General features: G+C 37.5%; 1 protein-coding gene across 11 annotated transcripts in view; it reads right to left on the bottom strand.

The window, feature by feature from the left end:
* The window catches only part of Add3 (adducin 3), an 89,301-nt gene that overhangs the window by 47,060 nt on the left and 22,100 nt on the right, over positions 1-20,141 (bottom strand). Inside the window, exon 1 of one of the 11 annotated variants that reach the window (XM_069987951.1) lies at positions 46-62. The exons of the other annotated variants lie outside the window; for them this stretch is intronic. The gene's annotated coding sequence lies outside the window, so the exon portion shown is untranslated. Of the gene's footprint in view, positions 1-45; positions 63-20,141 lie in introns of those variants that run through there. 11 annotated transcript variants of the gene reach the window in all.

The raw sequence follows: 20,141 nt of genomic DNA, 5'->3' as shown, positions 1-20,141 counted from the left end.
CTTAGTTTAATTATTTTTCTAACCATATATGTAATCATAAATCACCTGCTGCTATCTTTTGCTCTTCCTCATCTCACACTTAATCTGAACAACTCTAAGGCACTGGTTGGACATTTATTAGAAGAATCTCATCTCATCTTTGTATTTGCACTGTTGGAAATAGCTGTTTTCAAGTCAAACTTCACTTTCACAGCTGCAAAGGAAATGACAAGAGAAGAAAAACACAGCCAATATATATCAGCAATTAATTCCATCCACAACTGTCCAGCTGTTTGTGCATGGAAGAACTAGTCTGTTTCCTTTTGGGGCTTTCACCACTGAAAATTGATACTGAACATTCAGAGACACAAGCTGTTTGTAACATGTCAGGAATGTGCACAAGATCACACAGAGTTGAAGAGACAAAATGAAATCCAGATTCAGCTTTCTTGGGACTTTCCAGTACCAGAGCTTTACAAACTCATAAAAACACCCAGGTCACTAGAGAAAAATACATTTAAAAATTCTCCCTTCTGCATATCATCCTTCCAATAAAGAGGAAAGTCTGCCAGTGACATCAGATTTAGTATTAAGAACATTTACTCTGATATACTGGCATAAAGGAGGTGTGACATTCTTAAGAACCCACATGCCCTCAGCATGTTAAATCCAACCAGTACTTTTTTGATTACACACACAGCTGCTTGCCCAATGTGTACCTAGTACCTTAAAAAAAAAATCCTTATAAATGTGAAGGTTGTTGGAAACTAATGCTTTCCTCTCAGTTAGTTATGTAGTAAAGCAAGTTTTTCTTGGTTAGTGCAGATATTATTTGGTATCCATACACCTGGTACTCATATATATCTATGTCTGTATCTATCCACAGAATTTCTTTTGAGGTAACTCTTCCTTCTCTCTCCTTTATCATCAGGTTTGTGAATTTTAACTAAAAATACTTTTCTTTTTATGCAGGTTCTGGGCCTTGAACTCGGGGCCTGGGTGCTGTTCTTAAGCTCTTATGCTCAAGATAGCACCCTACTTCTTGAGCCACAACTCCACTTCTGCTGGTTAGTCTCACAGATTTTTCCTACCTGGACTGGCTTCCAACTGTGATCCTCAGATATCAGTTTCCTGTGAGGCTGGGCTTACAGTTGTGAGCCACTGGTGCCTAGTTTTAAAGTACTTTCTAAATAAGCACCACAAGGCTTACCAATGATAGTATGAATTCATGTCATTCAGGAAGTATTCTTTTTTTTTTTTTTTTTTTTTTTTTTGCCGGTTGTGGACCTGAACTCTGGGCCTACGCGCTGTCCCTCAGATCTTCAGCTCAAGGCGAGCACTCTACCACTTGACACAGCACCACTTCCGGCTTTTTCTGTTTATGTGGTGCTGAGGAATTGAACCCAGGGCCTCATGCATGCAAGGCAAGCACTCTACCACTGAGCCACCTTCCCAGCCCTTCAGGAAGTATCCTATCCACCTCTTTCACTGTCCTCTAATTTCAATTCCATTTTAAACATTTCTTTCACTTAAATCTTACAAAACAGTCACTTTGTCTTACTGTACTTTCAGTATGTAAAATTACATCAATTTTCAGTACACAAAATGAATTTGATTCATTATACTGTCACAAAAGTTAAGAGAAAAAAGGAAAAAAAAATTTTGGGTGCTGGTCCTGGAATTTGAACTCAGGGCCTGAGTGCTGTCTTTGAGGTTTGTACTCAAGGATAGTACTCTACCACTTGGGCTACAGCTTTACTTCTGGAAAAATGGTATTTTTAAAACAAGTAATTCCAAACAGTTGGTCTCTAGTGGATCAAACCTGCAATCTTGGCTATTCAGGAGGCTGAAAGCTGAGGATCTAGGTTCAAGAAAAGCTGGGGTAGGAAAGTTTAAGAGACTCTTATTTGAAATTAACCACAAAAAAGTTGCAAGTATAGTGCCAGCATTCAAGGAAAAAGCTAAGGGACAGCACCTATACTCTGAGTTCAAGCCCCAGTACCAATACACACACACAAATAAAAACAGTTTAGCTTTCTTATTTTTCTTTTAAAATGGAACAGCAAAATAGGTAGCTTTATGATTGAACTCTTTGTCCTAAAGGTTATTTCCCCTTCTGTTCACCAATCAACATCAGCTACATAAGAGTTTATATATTCTCAAACACAACACAGATGTGGCATTCATTGTGGGCACCTCTAGGGTTTAGGGCTTACCAAATATAAGACAAACCATTTGAAATTCAAGAGGGAAGAAGGGAAGTCATACAGTGGGAGGGAGAGAGGAAGAAGGGATTAGAAGAGAGAGGAAGAGGTACAGAAAAGAGAAAAAAGAGGAGGTGAGAGAAAGAGGGGATGGGAGAAAGGGAGGGAAGAAAAAGTGATAGAAGAGTGATAGAAACAGAGAATTCAATCCAGGATGAGAAATTGTTAGCATGACATTCTGTTTGTCAAATACATACAGGTATAATAGCTGGAAGGACCATGGCTTGAGGCAGGCCAGGGCTAAAAGTTATGAGATCCCATCGTAACTAAAAAATCTGGGTATGGTGACCTGGTGTGAAGTATAAATAGGAGGATTATAGTCCAGGATGGACATGGTAGAAGGCAAGACTATCTTAAAAATAACCAAAGCAAGAAGAGGTAGAGACATGGCTCAAATGGTATGGTACTTGCCTAGCAACTACAAAACCCCGAATTCAAATCTCAGTTTTAAATAAAAAGGATATACATGTTAAATATTTAAATATGTGGTAGAATGAAAGCCAAGTACACTACCATAAAAGGGCCTTTTCTTTTATAGCAATCATTGCCTGGTCAAGGATATACCAAGGGAGGGGGAAGAGAAGTTTAATCTTTAGCTAATGGTGACATTATATCTAGAAGTGTAGTAGAACCATCAATGAGTAAAATAGCTTGGCTTGGTAAGCTTTAATTCTGTGGAACATTCAGTAAAAAAAGACTACTATTTTTACTCTTTTACTATGTCAGAACTGGAGGAGGAGGGAGGGAGGCACATATTTGTGTCTGTACAGTGACTTATATACTTACATCTTTTCCTGTTATTGTAATAAAAAGATCTTTTTGCTTAGCACACTATTCCTTCTCTTTGTTAAGTGAAGATACAAGGCCTAGCCAGGTGCTGGTGGCTTACTCCAGTAATTCTAGCTAGGCTGGGATCTGAGGATCTGGTTCAAAGCCAGCCTAGGCAAGAAAGCCTGTGAATCTCTTATCTTCAATTAATAACCAAGAGCCAAAGTGGAACTGTGGTTCAAGGAGCAGAGTGCTAGCCTTGAGCAAAAAATCAGGACCAAGGCCCTGAGTTCCAGCCACAGGACTGGTGTGTGTGCGTGCATGCTTAGAAGGCCTAATTAAAATCTAATCTACTTCCTTCATACACTCAGAAGTTTAAAGCTCCTTCATCTTTGTTTCTGTAAGATTTTGTCTATATAATTGTATTACAGAACTCCTCATAGTTGCTAGCTGCACCTCCATATCATTAGAAGGAGCTATCCATGTCTGCTCTATGCCTAGATAACAGGTGTACAGTTATAATCAAAGTAGGAAAAACCCATAAGATGAACATGTATAAAAAAGAAAAGCAAATTTCAGAAAAATGGGGGGTAAGGGGATGTACAGGGTGTAATGACAGTAAAAGCCAACTGTGCAAACTTATGAGTAATCAGATAAATGACCATTGCAAAATGGTTGAAGTGCCACTGGATTCAATTACTTTATATACTTAACTCTACATAATCTCCATAATAATCTTGCAGACATAAAGGCTAAAACTGAAAGAGGGTAAGCCAGTAAGGTCATAGTGTTTACTAGTGATAATGAAGTAGAAAAGTGATTTTTTAAAAAATCACAAGTGATTTTCATAATAGTTAATTTTACAAACAATAAAGGGGATGTGTATTTTAGAGCAAATTTGGACAGTCATGGGGATAATCAAACTGTATGAGAACTTTATTTGAGAGAGCAAAATCCAAGGAGAAGATCAAGAGGACCATGGCTCAAGGCCAGATTGGGCAGAAAGGTCTGTGAGACTCTGTAAAATATCCGGAAAAAGCAGGATGGGAGATATGGCTCAAGTGGCAGACCAAGCAAGCCTAAGGAGCGTCAGGATCTGAGTTCAAACCCCATTACTATAGGATACTGGCTTTTATTTCTAAAGCAATTCTCAGAGGTATAATAACTTGCTAAAAGCACGAATCCTGTATTTACTGCGTCAGGACGTAAGGTCTTTCTAGGTTGGTGAAATCCAACACTTGTTTGGCAGCATCTCTGGCAGTTGCTATAACTTCCCACTTGAAGAATACTCTCGTTCTGCTTCCCTTACAAAGATAGATTTGTGAAGGAGAGGTTTCTAAAAGCTTTCACCTTGAAATTTAACTTGTCACGTCTCACTCATAACCCTCTACTAACTTCTAACAAACTGTTCCTTACTCCTACCTATGCTTGTCTGTCACTGGTATAGCTGATACACAGGTGGTGAGCAACTTGAAGCTAGAGCCCCTCTGGACCTAGCATAGGCCACACCCAGAAAGAGTTAAAAATATTATGAATGTTAAATGAATAGTCTCCGTTGCCTACTTAATGTTTGATAGTCATTTGTTAAAAAGGAATCGATTATAGAAAATGCAAGATAGCCGGGCGCCAGTGGCTCACGCCTGTAATCCTAGCTACTCAGGAGGCTAAGATCTGAGGATTGCAGTTCAAAGCCAGCCCGGGCAGGAAAGTCCGTGAAACTCTTATCTCCAATAAACCACCAGAAAACCGGAAGTGGCACTGTGGCTCAAATGGTACAGCGCTAGCCTTGAGCTGAAGAGCTGAGGGACAGCTCCCAGGCCCAGAGTTCAAGCCCCATGGCTGACAAAAAAAGAAAAAGAAAAGAAAAGAAAAAAAAAAAGAAAATGCAAGATAGGGTGTAAATGAAAGGTGATTAATGTTCAAAATAGTTTTTCCTTGGCAGTCATAATCTACAATGACTGATAAGTTAAGACTATTGAGACAGAAAATGAAATTTTGGTTAGATATCCCCATTTGAAACGAAAATTAAGCCAGACACCAGTGTTTTGTGCTTATAATCCCAACTACTCAGGAGGCTGAGATCTGAAGAGCACAGTTCAAAGCTAGCCTAGGCAGCAAAGTCTGTGAGACTCTTATCTCCAGTAAACAACTCAAAAAAGCCATGAGTTACGCTGTGGCTCAAGTGGTAGAGCATTATTAGCCTTGAGCAAAAAGAAGTTCAGGGACAGCACCTAGTTCCAGAGTTCAAGCCCCAGGACTGGCATAAATAAATAAAGTAAGTAAGTAAGTAAATAAGTAAGTAAGTAAGTAAGTTTAAGCACACTGGTAAGACTGTATTGTATCCTCAAGGTTATGAAATCTGCAGTGGAAATACAAAAGATGGCTTTATCTGTGCCATATAACAAGCATTCTGAAAATAATTACTTCTTAGAAAATAAAGTCTACATAGAAAAATATAGAATAAAAAGAGGAATAACACATATTTTAAAATGCTATTAAAAAATCTACAGATGCTGAGTGCTGATGGCTCATACCTTAAAATCCTAACTACTCAGGATGCTGAGATCTGAGAATCACAATTTATAGCCAGCCTGTTTAGGTGTTGAGGAAAGTACATGAGACTCTTATCTCTCCAATTAACTATCTTTGTTAATCAACAAAGATGTCAATAACACACATTGAAGATAGCCTCTTTAACAAATGGTGCTGGGAAAATAATATCAACATGTAGAACACTGAAACCTGTCCCCTATCTTTCACCTTGTACAAAAATCAATTCAAAAAAGACCAAAGACCTTAATGTCAGCCAGGCACCTGTGGCTCACACCTGTAATCCTAGCTACTCAGGAGGCTAGGTGGTGAAAAAAAAATCTATTTACTTAGCAAAACTTATTTTACATTTAAAATACTTTGTTTCATAAAAGCCATAGCCAAGTATCTTTCAGTCTTGAGAAATTTAAGTATGACTACAGGCCTACTAAATGATTTTAGTTTTTACAAGATTAAGCTCTACAACATGAATTACCTTTCCATGACAAAGACCCACAACCTATCCTCTAAAGCTGGAATTTTTAAAGTTTCCCCCAAACAATCATATGGCTTTTCCAACACATGGCAGGAAAGAGGGTTAAGCATTTTCCTTACATCTCCATTCCCATCCTTTAATCCCTGTAAAACTCTGCTGCTTTCTATGTATTCTGATGTTTAAATTCCTTGGCTGATAGGTTTGCCATTCACTCAGGCAAAGGAGGTTTAACTAAAACAAAAACAAAACTGATTTGTAAATGCAGCCATTTCTTTGCTTTCTAAGTATTACTAACAAAAGTATTGCTAAAAAAATATCAATGTCTACATTTTAATAATCATGTACCCTATTGTGATTTCAGATTTTTAAGATTTTAATTTAAAATTTTAAGTTAATAAATCAATTCATTAATAGTTATTTTTTACTTTTGGCTTAAATTCTTTTTTTTTCCTGGTGCCAGTCTGGGGCTTGAACTCAGGTCCTGTGTGCTGTCCCTGAGCTTTTGTGCTCAAGGCTAGCACTCCACCACTCGAGCCACAGCTCTACTTCTGGCTCTTTTGATGGTTAATTGAAGATAGAGACTCACAGGCTTTACTGCCTGAGTTAGCTTCAAACCTTGATCTTCAGATCTCAACTTTATGAGTAGCTAGGATTACAGGCTTGAGCCACTTGTGCCCTGTTTCATTTATCTTTATTAACAATCATTTCACACCTATTAAGTGCTACAATTAAGCAGGTATTAGACTGCAAGAAACAGAATCCCTAGCCCTAAAATATTAGCAATTTAGTAGTTGTAAGAGGGGGTGAGGGTCAAATAACTTACTAAATAATTATAGTACAGTGTATTACTGTGTTATAATAGATGTATTGCACACTCAAGGAGCCCATGTGAAAACTTCTGGGGAAGCTATCTTAGAGTTTGGTCTAGGGAATGAAAAGGCAAAGGCAAAGGCAAAGGCAACAGGCTGAATAAAATTGTTTTTATCATATGGCCTTATTTTAAACAAAAGTTATTAGATACTACAGATGATCTAATAAGTCAAAATTGTCACTGGTTAACAGTGTATAGAATTTGTAGAATAGGAAGGGGAAACAAAAGAGGAGGCAACAATGCTTGATAAGAAATGTACTCATTAGGGCTGGGAAGGTGGATCGGTGGTTGAGCGCTTGCCTTGCATTTATGAGGCCCTGGGTTCGATTCCTCAGCACCACATAAGCAAAAAGAAAAAAGCTGGAAGTGGCGCTGTGGCTCAAGTGGTAGTTCGCTAGCCTTGAGCTGAAGAGCTGAGGGACAGCGCTCAGGCCCAGAGTTCAGGCCCCATGACCCAAAAAAAAAAAAAAAAAAAAAAGAAAGAAAGAAATGTACTCATTAGCTTGCCCATGTAATTGTAACTCCCTGTATGGTATTTTCATAATAAAAAAAAAAGAAATTTGTAGAATTTAAGTTAAAGGAAATCTACACTCTAATATTAGTGTGTAGAGTATCATGTGCTTTTGCTTTTACTTATATCTTTTGACTAGCATGCTAAGAAACGATTATATCCTTCCTGAAGACAATATTTCTGAGGTAACCAATGACTTAGAAGTAATTAAGACCAATTATCTCGCAAGTCAGTCAAACTGTTATATGCCAAAATAGCAACAAGGGCTAAGAATGTTCTAGGGTAATACCAAAGTCCCAAAACAAGACTTGGTCAATGTGGCAGATGTTCACCAAATTCTATGGGTGTAAACTCTTAAAGGCATCAAGTATGTTAGATTTAATAGGAGGGAGTGGGAAAATTAAAAAAAAAAAAAGCTGACCACAAAGATTGTTTAATAAGATTAAAGTTCACTGGCCCCAAAGATGTTTCTCATATGTTGGTATATGAGAAAGGAGACTGTGCATTGGAAAAAGGGCTAAAGTGGACTTGAAACACAGTTCAGTGGTAGATTATCTATGTAACATGTGCAAAGGCCTTGATTTGATTGCCAGCACTGGAGAAGAGAGAGAGAGTGCACTAAAGGGATAGAAATATAAACTTATGGGGGGAAAGACAGATTAAATTGCTGACAATAGATCTCCCATGTTTATCAAGTGACAAAAGATGTGAAAATTCTGCTATATTGTTCATGCTCTGAAGTACAAACAGATCTCCTATGTTTATGTATTAGAATTGCAATGTCTGTTTATAGCATGTATTACCATAAAAACCTGAGACAAGAAAACTCCTAAAACAAGGAAATTAAGACAGTATTATTTATATTGTGTGAATTCTTTAAAGACTATGCCAGGTTTAGGTAAATATTAATCTCTCCTGCAGTTAATCATATTAACTATGCTACGGCCAACTTCGGGGAACAACTGTTTTATACAGAGCACCATATGTGATTTATATTCATGAATTCACACATGTAATATCTAAGTTTGACAAAGGGTAAACAACTGTCTTATCTTTCAGCATGTTCATACTGGTAAGTTTAATTTTGAAGTAGAAATTCTTCAATGAAATATGTATCTTTGGACAGTGTGCAAGTAACCTACTCAGAATATTTAGAAGGGAAATAAAATGCTCATGAGAACTTTTGAGACATAGAGTAGTATAAATACTAGACGGAAGGGAAAAAGGAGGAGCTAAGATTGAAGAAAAGCCGTAAGAAGCCCAGGGTGATGGGAGATAAGGAGATCAAGTAACTGTGGTCAGGCCACACCCAAGCCACACCCACAGCTATGTGGCTTATTTCAAGGAGGTGGAACAATGAGCAAGTGAACAATTTTGGTTTTGTTTAACTGAAAGGTTACGCAATCCTTCAAAAGGAGGAAGGAAAAAGAAGGGATGTTTTTCCAGTATAGAAAAGGTGGATGTAGCAAATGGCTGTCACATTAAAACATTAAAGAAGTAATCAGTAAATCAAAGAGATATGAAAAACAAAAGGAGAAAGGCAATATGTATAACTTACATGTGAAAATGAAAGCTGAGAACTTTCAGCAACAGTATAAACTCCATGTAAATTCAGGGCATTATTACTATCATAATAAAGATTTTTTTAATCCTGTGGGCCATGCTATCCTTCAAATAAAACACCTATAAAGTATATTGATAATAATTTTGGAGTATGAGGGTCCGTGTAAATATTTTTATTTTGGGAGCTTACAGGAACAATCCTTAAGTATTGGGCTTTCAAAATTTATTAAAAGATCAGCAGGACCTGACTCCCATGGGCTCTTTCTAAATTGCTAAGACATTTATCTGAAACAGCTCTCAAACCCTTTAAACTGATTCCTGCTAGTCTAATATTAATATGATGTGATACTTTAAATAAAAAGGGAGGTGAAGGAGGGAAACAAAGTCCAAGCTAGTATTAGTTAAGTTGCTTCTAAAGCTTTAGGCAAAGTGCCTACTGAGCACACACAAAAGGGCCTGGGTTTGATCACCAATGAGAACATAAATCATACACAACCACCACCACCAATAACAACAAAAATGTTTGACTGGGAAACAGATATATACTTACTGCTAAAAGCTACAAAAAGAAATTTGGAAAGGCCTTTTGAGAAAAGAGAATTTTCCTTTCTTCAATCTCAAATATAATAGTAATTCTTCTGAATTCTCAGAAATGAAAGTTCAGTACAAATGAACAATTTTGGTTTTACTTAACTGGGTTAAAAACACAAAAATAATGTAGCTAGGGCATAAAGAAGAATTTAAACATGTAAGTCTCTTTCAATATAGTCATTATACAGATGATAACATTAATAAGTACTCATGAAAATATCCTTACTTCAGTAATTTATAAAAATTCTTGTCTTAATTAGACCTCAAAGCATAATAAGCACCTTAAAACATACAGAAGAAGTTCTGAATCATAGTTGATAATTTAAAAATCATGTTATCTTCAAGTCACAAGTTTGGGTTAAGTAAAAAGAAGGCTTTTCTATAAGGTAGGGAGTTCTTAAAAAGACTGTTATAAGAACCCAGAAACTTTAAGGATTATAGCCTTAACAATACATAAAACATTCAGGAAGGTGAATTGGGAGGATTACAAGTACTAGCCAGCTTGAACTACATAGCAAAACCATGCTCTTAGTGGTGCTGTGTCTCAAGTGGTAGAGTGGTAGCCTTGAGCTAAAGAGCTGAGGGACAGCACCCAGGCCCAGAGTTAGGGCCCCATGGCTGACAAAAAAACAAACAAGCAAACAAAAAACCCATGCTCTAAAAACGAAATCACGTACACAAAAGTAGACAAAAACATAATCTGTCCACTATCAGAAGCAATTAAAAACAAAATGGAGTCCCTAGCTCAGAATAATCAGTCAAAAAATATTAGAGGCATGACTCAGTGGTATAGCACCTGTCTAGCAAATTCAGAGCGCTGAGTTCAAAACCCTAGAACCACCAAAAAAAAAAAAAAAAAAAAAAAAAATCCAGCAATAACAAACTGAAAAGTGTATCTGTTTTTCCAAAGTGCTAATTAGAAAAAATTCTAGGAAGTTTGGAAGAATAGGTCTAGTCTTACAAGGACTTGGATTTGGAATTAACACACCAGATGGTCAAAAAAAAGTCTAAGCCAAGAGAGGGTATGAGGTGGTCTTAAGCTGGTAGTAACTTGAGACATCTGGGCAAAAGGAACCATATACCTTATCCAGAGAAAGACACCTGCAAGATAGACTGCTTCTTATGGGGGTATACTCTGGGGGCAACAACTGCACTGCCTAGCATGTATAAGGCCCTGAGTTCCATTCCTGGCATGAAGAAGACAGACAGACAGACAGACAGACAGACAGACAGACAGACAGACACACACACACACACACACACACACACACACACACACACACACACACAACACACACACAAGTAAAACTACAGATTCTTAACGATTCTAAGAAATAAAATCCTGTCAACTCATAGGCCACGTGCTGGTAATTCATGCCTGTAATCCTAGCTACTCAGGAGGCTGAGATCTGAGAATAGTTGTTCAAAGCCAAGCTGGGCAGCAAAATCTGTGAGACTCTTATCTGCAATTACCCATCAGAAAACTGGAAGTGGAGCTATGGCTCAAAGTGGTAGAGATCCAGTCTTGAGCAAAAGAGTCACAAATCCCCCTACCTCCCAAAAAATGCTGTCAACTCAAAACTCAGAATTACAAAGCACATAAAAGTCAGCAGAAACTTTAAACGAAAGTCAGCAGAAACAACAAAGAGCAGAATTTGACACCCTTTCTTTAAGAACTAAAGACAACAGAATAATTAAACAGAATATAAAGTATGTATTATAAATTCTAAAAGAAATAGAATGGGGGTAAAGGTTATATTCAAGGAGATCACTAATAACCTTTCAGAGTTATCCAGTGACTTATCAAAAAATATTTGGAATTAACTTCAAAAGAAAAACAGAAGCAGTAACAATTGTAAACTGTTGGATAAAGGTAACTTTCAGCATAGAACTAACAAAACTATCCATCAAAGGTAAATGTTACATAAACTCACTAAAAAAATATCCTTAAAGACTGAAATCCAAGAAGAAAAAAAACCTGGAAGGAGGTGCTGAGATAAAGAGTAAAAAAAACTTATAAACATGTGTTTGTTCATGTCACTCCTTGCCATAAACATTAGTTTTTGGTTTTACTCCAGGTTTAATCATTCTGATAGCATTTTGCAGAAAGTAGGGACACTTAATGGGGAAAGTTCCCTACACTTAACTTGAGTTACTAGCTTGAGGACTTATGGCAGGATGGAGAACATTTCCTGGTAAAAGGTCAAGTTTCTACCTATTTGGAACACAATCTAATTCCTGCCAAAGAATCTGCTCTTTTCCTGCCCCTGCCCAATGCTAAGTGCTTCACCTGATCCTTGGGGTTCTGGAGTTAGACAAGAAGGAATGATCCTGTGCCAGGAACTTACAAAAAAACTTGAAAATTATTATCTTTAAGTAGTTGTACTAAGAAGTTCCCATTCTACAAAACAGGATATGAATACAAGATGTCTGACAACATAGTACCCATCCCTCCTAACCCATCCCTTCTTCCACTTAAAAAAAAATTGAGATAGGTGATTACATAAATGTCACATATTTCACAGTATTGCAGAATAGTGATACTTAGTTAAAGTCACAAACACATTTTAACCTTCACAAGGTGAATTGTCAATATCATGGTCTATAAAGTTTGTGAATTCTATGAGCTTTGACAATACAAATTATTTCTTCAACATCAGGTGATATTTACATTTCTTTCCTTTTGCTCAGTGCATGTTATTCCCTCTTTCCCTCTCATTCCTCCCTTCCCACCGTCTTTGGGTTGCTTAGTTCTTGTGCCAGGAACTTTCTTATCTAACCCTTACAAAGACCCACAAAAGTAGGGAGAATCAGAAACACAGAGGGAGGAAAGTGTGTGAGGATAGGTTTTACTGTTAAAAGAGGTCAGGTACCAGGAAAGGTGGCTCATATTCATAATCCCAGAGACTTAGGACTGCAGTTCAAGGCTAGCTTTGGCAAAATGATACCAAGATCTCATCTCAACAAACATAGTTTCCTTACTTTTCACTTTTCATTTTGTATAGTGGGTCTTCTGGAGCAATGGGAACTAGAATAACTGGAGAAACAACTGCTTTATCTTAGCAGAAAGCTCAGGCTCACTGAACATCAAATACAGTTGAAAGGACCTTAAAGGTCATCTAGTCCAGTTCTTTCCCTGTGAGAATTCAGTGGTGCCCTGGGTCACCATCTAAGATCACAAAGAATATGCATCTCCAAACCTATAGTCTCTTTCTCTACCAATGATAAACCTGCCTCTCAGGAAAGAATGCTCAAATTTAATTTTCCTTCCTTGGAACATGTCAGACATTCCACATCGACTGCGATACTGAAAGACCTTATCAACTACTCTATCTGTCAAAATGGTAAGAAGTTTGTGTTGATTTGAACAATCTACTAGTATTTTAGGCTGAAATAGATATCAGAGAATAAAAGGTTAAGAAAATGTTTTTTCTATGACAAAGATTTTTAGGATTGTGAGCTAAAAGGCTCACTCTAAAATTTTCTGAGAATAAACTAGTGGGATAGTAACAATATAGATCCAGAATTTGATTCTTTATTAAAAAATACCTGTAATATTTTGAATTAACTGTGTAGTTTTGTGAACAGGAACACTAGTTCAGTTACAGTACTAGTCTAAAATACTCAAGTGCTAATGGAACTTCCTTCTAAAATTCATTTGGAGGGGTTCTCTTTGTCATTCAATTTGTGCAAAATATATACCTCATATTTAATTCACTCACTGCCTACAATTTAATATTTAGCTATTGTTCATATTCTCATCTAGGCATATATCCAATCTCTTATTCATGAAACACTGAAATAAAATTTTACTAGGAAAGTAAAAGAACAGTAGGGAAAAATTAAAAGAGCAGTAGGGAACGTAATGTATGTTCACACAAAGTACAGGATGATACAGCTGTGATCCGTCCATTTACAGGACTCTCTTTTTTAGCTAACAAGTTACAGGGCTATCTCCTCAGCTGAACAGGAAGCAGCAATCTAAAAAACACAAATGTCCCCAAGCCCCAACTCTACTGCCTTCACTTCTAGCACACATTTACCTTCTGATCAGGCCTGTATAACACACCCCTGCAAGCTGTCTTGATCAAGTGTTAGCAAGTCTATGGATGACAAGTATTTTGGAAGTCCACAGAATAATCTTTAATCCTAATGTTCCCAAATAGAAAACTATTAGGAACGACAAGTTGTAGCAAGAATGAAAAAACTACCCTTGGTCCTTAAGAAATTCCTATCTGTATGGATGATCTTAGTTTCTGGAAGCTGATTGCATGGCATCAGAATATACCTTAAAATTCAGAATTTCCAGGACTGAGGAGGTAGAGTGCTTGCTTTGCATGCATGAGGCCCTGGGTTCGATTCCTCAGCACCACATAAGCAGAAAAAGCCCAAAGTGGCACCATGGCTCAAGTGGTATAGCACTACCCTTGAGCTGAGGGACAGCACCCAGGCCCAGAGTTCAGGCCCCATGACCGACAAAAATAAAATAAATAAATAAATTCAGAATTTCCTTTTTTATGCTCACAGACAAGGTACCTAACCCAGGCTTAAGGCAATGGAGGTGTAATGGAAGAATTTCACAATAAAAATTAATACATGATTTATAAATCATATATATCTTATAAACTGTAATTTAAAAGGATAAGTTAATCAAGTAAGGAAGTAGTGAGATAGTGCTCTCGGCACTTGGAACAACATATGTAAAAGCAATGGTGTAAAGTCGTTATGTCGAAAACGAACTTTACAACTTTGGTGGGGGGGGCAGGGGGAGGATGGGAAGGGATGGAAAGGGGAAACAAAGGAGAAGGCTACAATGCTTGATAAGAAATGTACTCATTATCTTGCCCATGTAACTGTAACCCCTCTGTACAGTATTTTCACAATAAAAAATAAATAAAATTTTAAAAAAAAGCAATGGTGTATTTTAGGATCAATGATAAGTGAACAGTATCATGCTAGATCCCTCCTACTGCTGCCCTTTAGAATGAATGGGCTTATGGGGGCTGGGCATAGCACAAGTACTTGCTTAGTAAGTATAAGCTGCTCTGTTCAAACCCCAGTAAGGAAAAAAAAAAAAAAAAGAATGGGTCTATGATATTGAAAAAAAATCAGCTATGAGTACTTGGATACTGATTAAATGTACTGAGGTACATAAACAAGAATTTTATATTCCAAATACTGGAATAGTGACTTACTAATAGACCTTGAGAGATCAATGAACATGTATTTGAATTTATTTGGTTACAATAAGTAGAAAAATAAATTTATAAGGGGCATCAAGGAACCTTCTTCAAGAGATGTGTCCTATTGTGAGTGCTTATACAAATGAACTTGTCATTCATTTGAAACTGGTAAATTCATTTGCATATGAATCTATATTGCATATCTTAATTACATACCTATAAAGCTAATACATACATAAATAAGAAGGGCTTGAGACATATGAAACAGTTACATAAGTTAAACGCTCAAATGAGTGTGTTTAGAAAAGGAAGTGGTCAAAATTTTTACAAAGAAAATTGCTATAGAATTACTTACAAAATAATACCCCTTTCTTTTCAGTATGTTTTAATTTCCCAACTTACATTTTCCATCAGAGGAAAGCACACCAGTGTTGCTTGAGCCCTCACAAAGTACTATCACCATGGGGCTAACATACAAAACAGAGCTCTCTCTGAAACAGGAGCCACCAACTTGTCAGTTAGGCGAAACACATAAGAAATGAAAATATCAGCAGTATGGAAAAAGCAACAAAAGAACATGGCAGAGAAATGGACCCTTTCTGAGATTTTGCTCTTTACCCACAGTAAGCTCCACAATTTATGAACAGCTGGGAAATTTCCTTCTTTTCATAGGAAAAGCGTAACTATATAGTTCACATTAAAGTGGAAATGCCAAAAACACACAGCAAAAAGGTGTTTCCTAAAGGAAGGAGGCAGAATACTGACTCCCCTTTAAAAACATGTATACTCTGAGTGTGTGTGTGTGACTTTAAAACATGGAGAGAAAATAACTAAATCTAGACAATGGTGAGTTAGCTTCACTGTGACCATCATTTTGTCCCAGTGGATTACCTTAAGTGCAACTATCTTTTTGTGGAATAATAACATATTTCTACTTTATATTTATGCAGGATATAATTTTTTTTTTTTTTTTTTTGTCGGTCGTGGGGCTTGAACTTTGGGCCTGAGTGCTGTCCCTCAGCTCTTCAGCTCAAGGCGAGCGCTCTACCACTTGAGCTACAGCGCCACTTCCAGGATATAAAATTTTTTAAAATAGCATTTAGCTTCAACTTTTCCTTCTCTTTCTTTTTCTCTCTCTCCACATTTCCTCCCTACTTTAACACTTTCTTACAAATTAAGATTTTTTTTTTTTTTTTTTTTGGGTCCAGTCGTGGGGCCTGAACTCTGGGCCTGGGCGCTGTCCCTCTGCTCTTCAGCTCAAGGCTAGCGCTCTACCACTTGAGCCACAGCACCACTTCCGGCTTTTTTCTTTTTGCTTATGTGGTGCTGAGGAATCGAACCCAGGGCCTCAAGCATGCAAGGCAAGCGCTCTACCACTGAGCCACCTTCCAGCCCCTACAAATTAAGATTATTTCAAAAGGTGTAAGTGGTTCATTTTTAAGTTTTACTGATTCTCAATATATTCCTTTAACAAAAATTATTCTTTGAGTGCCTAGAATGTACTATTTTATGTACAGAAATATCTATTAGAGGGCTGGGAAGGTGGCTCAGAGGTAGAGCACTTGCCTTGTATGCATGAGGCCCTGGGTTCGATTCCTCAGCACCACATAAGCAAAAAGAAAAAAGCAGGAGGTGGTGCTGTGGCTCAAGTGGTAGAGCACTAGCCTTGAGCTGAAGAGCTGAGGAACAATGCCCAGACCCAGGGTTCAGGCCCCATGACCGGATCCCCCCCCCTAAAAAAAGTATCTATTAGTAATAGTAGCTTCCTGTACCTTTTCAGAAGGATTTTCCAGAACAATTTAGGGAAATGTACTAGTAATTACTTCAGCAATTGAATACATTTAGTCTAGTAAAAGATTAGCTTCCACAGAATACCTAATTTTAAAAATGTGGGGTATGATTAAGAGTATGATTAGAAGAGGACTGAGAATATAAAGGAAGAATATAAATATCACAATTTTTTTAAAGAGATGCACTCTGTCACTAAACTACAAAGAAATAAAAAAGATTCTGCAACAACAAAGGGACACTTGAGGAAATAATTGGAAAGTGACAATAACCTAACACTTCCTTCTACCACTGACCAAAGAAATCCAAACAGAGCTGGGCTCTGGTAGCTCTGTAATCCTAGCTATTCAGGAGGCTGAGATTTGAGGATTGTAGTTTGAAGCCAGCCTGGGCAGGAAAGTCCATGAGACTGTCTCCTAAACTACTCATACAAAGCTGGAAGGGCACTGTGGCAGAAGTGGTAGAGTGCTAGCCTTGAGCAAAAGCAGCTCAGGGACAGTGTCCAGGCTCAGAATTCAAACCACAGGACTGACCAATAATAATAGTAATAACCTTGCTCATGTGATTGTAACTCCTCTGTACAGTATTTTCAACAATAAAAATCTTATTTAAAAAATAATAGTAATAGGGCTGGGAAGGTGGCTCAGTGGTAGAGCACTTGCCTTGCATGCATGAGGTCCTGGGTTCGATTCCTGAGCACCACATAAGCAAAAAGAAAAAAGCCGGAAGTGGCACTGTGGCTCAAGTGGTAGAGTGCTAGCCTTGAGCTGAAGAGCTGAGTGACAGCGCCCAGAGTTCAAGTGCCATGACTGACAAAAAAAAAAAAAAAAAGAATTTATTCAGTGCTGACCAGAACCCATTAGCCCCCAAAATCTGATGTATATTTCTTCTTTTTCCCTCTGTTTACCCTTGGTTGAAATGAATAAGCTAAGCCATGAAACTAATGTTCTTTTCCAAATCCTGTAATTATTTTACAACCCGTCCTCAAGCCTAAGGAGAAGCATACTAACAGATATCTATCCATCTATCCATTCATCCATAGGTAGATAAATATATTATTAAAATTTTTAAATTTTATTTTAATTTTAAATTCTTTTAAATTTAATTCTATTAAAATATTACCCAATATCAATATTAATTCCTTTAATTCTTGCTAGTTCACACTTAGTTTTATTTTTTAAAAAAACTGTTCATGTCCAAAACTAATCACTAAAACAATCAAATGATTAGAGAATCTACCAAATCAATCCAAGAAGAATCTGCACATGCCAAGTGGAAGTGAGTAACCTTTATGCAATTTATTCATGGAACAAAAGAGTACATATACCAGATGGTGCTGGTGGCTCATGCCTTTAATCCTAGCTACTCAGGAGGCTGAGTTCTGAGGATTACAGTTGGAAGCCAGCGAGGGCAGAAAAGTCCCCATGAGACTCTTATCTCCAATTAACCACTCAAAAACCAGAAGTGGAGCTGTGACTCAAATTGGTAGAATGCTAGCTAGCCTTGAGCAAAAAAACTCAGGGACAATGCCCAGGCCCTGAGTTCAAGCTACACACACACACACACACACACACACACACACACACACACACACACACACACACACACACACACACACACACACACACACACACACACACACACACACACACACACACACACACACACACACACACACACACACACGTAGATAATCAGAATGCTGAACTGTGTCAATTTAAGTATTAAAACTCAGGGACAATGCCCAGGCCCTGAGTTCAAGCTACACACACACACACACACACACACACACACACACACACACACACACACACACACACACACACACACACACACACACACACACACACACACACACACACACACACACACACACACACACACACACGTAGATAATCAGAATGCTGAACTGTGTCAATTTAAGTATTAAGTCTTCCCCTAAACCTTGGAGCAAAGAGAGGTGGCAGTGATACAGCTAATCTCAGTAAGAATGCTTGGAAGGTAGGCTGAGGTAGGAAGATGTAGAATCTGAGGCCAACCTAGGCCATAAAGAAAAATTGTCCCAAGAAGCAAGTACCAACCACCACCACTAACAACAACAACAACAAAAAACATAAAAAAACCCCAATAATTTGGAATTGTGAGGTGATTTTGGAGCAATGTCTTTTCAGACTTAGGGGAAAAAAAATCTGTTTGCAATTCAATAGCCTTAGTTTGTCTTGCCTTTTTTCCTATTACTTCAAAGAACTTACATGAAGTAAAGCTGTGGCCCAAGTGGTTCAGTGTTAGCTTTGAGCAAAAAAGCTGAGACAGTGCCTGGGACCTGGGTTAAAGCCTTAGGACCAAACCAGCACAGACATGATGATCTTATACTGTAGCACTGACAAAGCTCCAATTGCAGTGTCATTCTGCAACCTCATCTGTCTCCCACAGATAATCTATAACAAAGCACAGCTCACCTCTGACCAGCAGCATTAAACTTGTCAAGAAGCAAATTGCTAGGCTTTACTCCAGACTTAAGGAACCAGAAAGGGGGGGGGGCAGCGAAGGGGTTAATATAACAAGTACTCCACACTATCACTAATTGAAGAGAGGGGCAAAGAGAGGGGCCTGCAATGAATGCAGATTCATTGCAGATGCCTGCAAATGAATCTTTTGTTTAGATAGTCAGATATAAAGCTTCTGATCCCACTTGTTGGAGAGTTCCTACCCAGTGGGGTTTGTTGTTACCCTCATATTTAGATTCCCTCATCAAATAATATTCTTCAGAATAAAAATTGTTCTCATCTTTAAAACATGGGATGCTGGAAGGTGAATTTGGGAATGGAAGTGGAAAGGAAGTATGCGTAAAGAAAGACAGAGCAGCAAGGGGGCACTGAGTGTGGAGAGTATGGATGAGATGATGACCTCAAGGCCCATCTAGCAGAACACTAAGGAAAAAAGCGTTTATCTTATGTTTAAATATAAAGGAATCCCTTCCTCAAAATTTGACTTGGTATTTGATGTTGAGTCAAAAATACTACCAACCATAAAACATAACATTTTTAGTTATTCCGCAAATGCTGAACCAGAGTTATATATAAAGTTTTCTAAATATAACTGAAAATAAAACATTATCTCATGATTTGGTTTGGTGGTTAATGGCAAGAAAACTATTTTTTTTTTCTGGTAGGTTACATTTATAAAACCACACTTTGAAAATATGAAACTTTTTTGGTTTAATTTACGTAGTTTATGCACTGACTTACACTTAGAAGTCTATCTATTCTTAGGTTTTTCTATTACAAAATGGCATAACTTCCAAGCTAGGGATGATTTAGGGCCATATTTAGCTGCAACATTTAAAAAACACATTCTCAGGTGTTATTTTTAAGTAATTCATGGAAAGCAAAGAAATGCTTAAAAACCCTTGATGTATACTCAGGTTCAAGTTAGACTTAAATATCAGGCTTTGGTAAAGTTGAATGTTCTTAGAGTATCATTGTATAGTTTGAATGAAAAACTTCATTTAATATATCTGACTGTATATTTGGGATTATATATTTGAGATTACTAAAATATTTGGATTTATTTTTAGTTCTGTTCAAGAGAAAACAAT

Source organism: Dipodomys merriami, unplaced genomic scaffold, assembly GCF_024711535.1.
Source record: "Dipodomys merriami isolate MVZ:Mamm:240054 unplaced genomic scaffold, mDipMer1.0.p SCAF_35, whole genome shotgun sequence".
NCBI classification, from domain to species: Eukaryota; Metazoa; Chordata; class Mammalia; order Rodentia; family Heteromyidae; genus Dipodomys; species Dipodomys merriami.
The sequence above is the reverse complement of the archived record's forward strand: the minus strand, read 5'-3'. Positions and strand labels throughout refer to the sequence as shown.